Source organism: Piliocolobus tephrosceles, chromosome 3 (genome assembly GCF_002776525.5).
Source record: "Piliocolobus tephrosceles isolate RC106 chromosome 3, ASM277652v3, whole genome shotgun sequence".
NCBI classification, from domain to species: Eukaryota; Metazoa; Chordata; class Mammalia; order Primates; family Cercopithecidae; genus Piliocolobus; species Piliocolobus tephrosceles.
The window spans coordinates 2,476,943-2,481,167 of NC_045436.1; the positions used below are offsets into that span (position 1 = coordinate 2,476,943).

The 4,225-nt window shown below is 40.2% G+C and overlaps 1 long non-coding RNA gene across 1 annotated transcript; it reads right to left on the minus strand.

Moving 5' to 3' along the window:
- Window positions 1-1,884: 1,884 nt before the first annotated feature.
- On the minus strand, window positions 1,885-3,302 carry LOC111548462. The gene is made up of 3 exons (XR_002733431.2): window positions 3,194-3,302; window positions 2,540-2,672; window positions 1,885-2,285 (listed from the first exon to the last, which is right to left on the minus strand). It is a non-coding gene; the product is annotated as an uncharacterized LOC111548462 (long non-coding RNA).
- Between the last annotated feature and the right edge of the window lie 923 nt (window positions 3,303-4,225).

Here is a 4,225-nt window from a genome sequence, read left to right on the forward strand (position 1 = left end):
AAGAGAAGTTTTAAAGTAGGATGCTTTGGCTAGTATTTGTAGAAACATATATAACTTTTTACATGATAAACAGAACAATAGATATTTATTCTTCATTCCAAGGGGGGGAAAAAACCCTTGGAGGAAGAATTCAGAGACAACATCCTTCACGAGTGATCAGTAGACACAAGGCTCATCCCAGTGAGCCACTGGTTCCGGCAGCTGTGTGACTTTGAACAGAGATATCTACAATCTTTCAATATTGTTTGTGCACCAGCTGCATTCTCCACATTGTGCTACTGTGGATTTATTGATGAGTAAAACAAATTCCTAACCTCAAGGAGTTTGCAAGCAAAAGAGTAAAATAATGAAGAAAGTACAGAATTCCACTGTCTTTTCTTGTGCTCAGAGATTACCTTCTTCATCTTTAAAATGAAAGGCTTGCCTAAATGACTGAATGATATTGCACCTCTAACCCTAATATTCTTTGATTCCCAAGGACATGGGGGTGGACCTCCCCCTTGTTGTTCTTGTGATAGAATTTTCCTTATATCTGCTTGTTTAAAAGTGTGTAGCGCCTTCCCCACACTTCCTGCCGATCATATAAAGATGGGCTTGCTTCCCTTTGACCTTCCGCCATGATTCCAAGTTTCCTGAGGCCTCCTCAGAAACAGAAACCTGCACAGCCTGCAGAACCATGAGCTGATTAAACCTCTTTTCTTTATAAATTACCCAGTCTCTGGTATGTCTTTATAGCAATGTTGAGAACAGACTAATACCACGAGCATCTCAAATGCCATCATCACAGGTAATATCTATCGAGCTCTCACTTCAGTGATTTCTAATAATGATTCCATGCAATAGGTGCTGTTATTGTCCTCTTTTACAGGTGACACTTGCATAAAGTTAGTGACTTATTCTGGAGTCTCCAGCCAGAACTGAAATGTAGGCAGTCTGAATTTAGAGACCTCGCTATTCTTCACTTTCTTTTAGGCTCCCTCCAAGGCTCAGTTTCAGCCCAGGATGCAACACACACTATGCAAAGATATAATAACTGTGGTTTAAAGAAAGCTAAATTCATATTGGCGCAGATCCTAGCCTCAGCACAATGTAGCAATATGGCAAATAGGCCCAGGAGTCTAGTTTGGAAATGCCTCTCAAACTAGGTAGGATTGTCAGGCTTACGTTGAATGATAATTTTATGTGGGGCTACTTTGAAATGTTCCACTAAAGCATTATTAAATGATGCCACACAGTCATATGCTCTGGGCACCAAACAGCAATAAATACAGCTACCTGCAAACATCCCCAAAGCTTTCAGGTTTACTTTTCCTGCCTCCTACCCACTAGCCAAATACGTAATTCACTGCTTTCCACAACAGGCTCCTCTCTTCTTGGCTTTCTACTGAGACTCATACCTATGCCTGTGTAAATGTTAGTCATCCTTTATGACTCCAAAGCTAAGGAAGCTTTCTCAGTTTCCTAGGTGAAGTGACAGTACCTTCTATATATTCATTGTGACATTTGTCATTCATCATCCTCCTCATCTAAGATCCATTTTATTCTTCCTTTATTTTTCTTAGCCATAAAAGCATTTTTTTTGTTTTGTTTTTTGTTTTTTACCAAATTTGGCCATTTGTACCAAACAATGTCTTGCTCATAGTGTGAATTCAGTAAACATTAAAAATAAATAAATAAATATATAAATAAAGAGTAAATGGAATGTGTTAGGAACCGATGACACAGGGTAATATAGGTTAAGCATTCCTAATCCAAAAATCTGAAATGTGAAGTGCTCCAAGACACGAAATTTTTGAGCACCAACATGATAACACAAGTGGACAATTCCACACCTGGTTTCATGTCATGGATCCCAGTCAACGTACAGTCAAAACTTTGCTTTATGCACAAAATAATTTAAAATATTTTATAAAATTCCTTTCAGGCTATGCGTATGAGATACGTGTGAAACATTACTGATTTTTGCATTGAGTCTTGGGTCCTATCCCTAAGAGGTCTCCATATGTATGTGCAAATATTCCAAAATCTGAAAAAATTCAAAACATTTCTGGTTCCAAGAATTTTGGTTAAGAGACATTTAACCTGTATCCGCAAATATTCAGAAAGAGGTTGATGGGAGGAAATAAAATAATTCGGCATTGCCTCTGTAGAGCAATGCAGTTACCTGGAAAACACGAGGCTTATCTTCATGCAGCTTCACCAGATGGATGTGAAACTCCTCCAGCTGATCCTTGTGGAAACCCACCCATCTCATGTCCCTCAAGTGTGGATATATGGAAACGTGACTAATAAGACAAAAGGAAAACAAAGTTGCATGGAGTATTTGGGATAAAGTAGTTTTCTTCACATATAGATGTGTTTTTGTCATTGCACAAGGAACCTAACACTGACAAATAAGATTCCTCCACCTGCCTCACTTTCTATTCCCATAGATAGCTGGCAGACTCTCTTTCCTATGAAAGGTATGGGTAAATTCTACTTAGGTAGCAGGTGGTGGAATAATTTACCTATGATTTAAGGACTATCACAGTATTTCTACCCATTCCTTGGGTTCCTTCATGTGGGAGATGCAGACTGGGCTAAGTTTAGAACATCGATCTCTGGGGTTCATTCATCACACTCCAGTATCTCAATCTCAGCTTCCTTTTTCTGTACACTTGAACATTATGTAGCTGTAGATGAAAGATCTTTTGGCACTGGCATCATGAAAGGTACGTACAGACGATAATATAAACATGCATATATACAATAGGGCTTGTCTCCTTCTCACCCCACCCACAACATGTGCTTCCTGATGTTCAGGTACCCGAAAGGTCAAACACTATGTCACTCACTGTGTGTTAGCTTTTTTGAGCAAGAGAGGAAAAGCGATGAGTGCGAATGTCATCAAGGTGTTGGGTAAGCTGATTGCAACAGTCCAGCTGCACCAAAAGAATTCTGCTCTAAGGAGGCCTCTGGGTTCACTTCTGCTCAGATGGTGCTGAACTCCCACCAACTTTACTTCTGCTTTTCCAGGTTGATCATTCCCCTCCAGCTGACACATTATTTGGATAAACAGTGCTGACACTATTTTCACACTCCTGTTCCCATGGACCTGGGAGGGACCCTTTGTCTTCCCCTGATGAACTACTTTAAATAACCTCACCTTCATAGACAAGAACACCAGCTTCTGCAAACTGTGGGGTTCACCCACCACAGATCGTCCAGTTTCCTCCTGCTCTGTTGCCTCTTCAGGTAACGGAATCACACTCTTTTCCTCCTGTCCTTCATACATTTCTCTAGAGCTGAAGCAAATCATTATTCTTTGTTTGCAAAGAGGCTTCCTTTCCCTTTATGGAGAGCTCTCAGAACCTCCTGCCTTTCATAAACTGTTCCAATTAAATAAAAGAGCAATTTCTCTTTTCTTCCTTGTCCTAGAAACCAATTCCCATATTATAAATAAGCACTCAGGTTAGAAATACATATGCAAAACTTCTATTTTAATTTATGCCTTTTCTATGACATCCACATTTCTATATTGACAGATAAGAAATACTAGAAGATTTCAAATATACAAGTGTTTTTTGCATAGCATCGTTAATGGTGTTTCTGCTGGATTCTTTGTGTTGGTTCACTCAGTCTCCCTTGCATCTTTTCTCTCTTTGGGAAGATTGGAAAGTTCAGTTATATTTCCCAGATTCTTTTGATGCTAGAATTCTGTATTGATGAACTCGTGAGATATTTGGAATGCAGAAGTGAGCAGAGTCTGTCTGTGTGACAGTTTTGGAGGGTGCTGCTGATAAGAAAGTCCATGGAAATATAATGTGCCTCCAGCAGCCACAGCATCCGTTATACAGACTCCAGAATATTGAGAGGCACTGCTGGCAGAGATACCAATTTTAACCCCTTATTTCCAGCATAGTTCCAGTGTGGTGACCTCAGAGAGAATAGCTCTGTTACTCCAGTCTGTGTTGTTTGAAGTGTAATGCAATTCCAAGAAGCTGATATCAGACCTACTCCTTAGACCTTCTACAGATCCTGAAAATTTCTTACTTTCTGTGTTATACGTCTTTCCACTCAGAATGACTGGAATTGTTTGTGATTCTTGCAGAAAACACTGACTGGGCCAGGTGCAGTGGCTCATGCCTGTAATCCCAGCACTTCGGGAGGCCGAGGCAGGCGGATCCCAAGGTCAGGAGATCGAGACCATCCTGGCCAACATGGTGAAAACCATCTCTACTAAAAC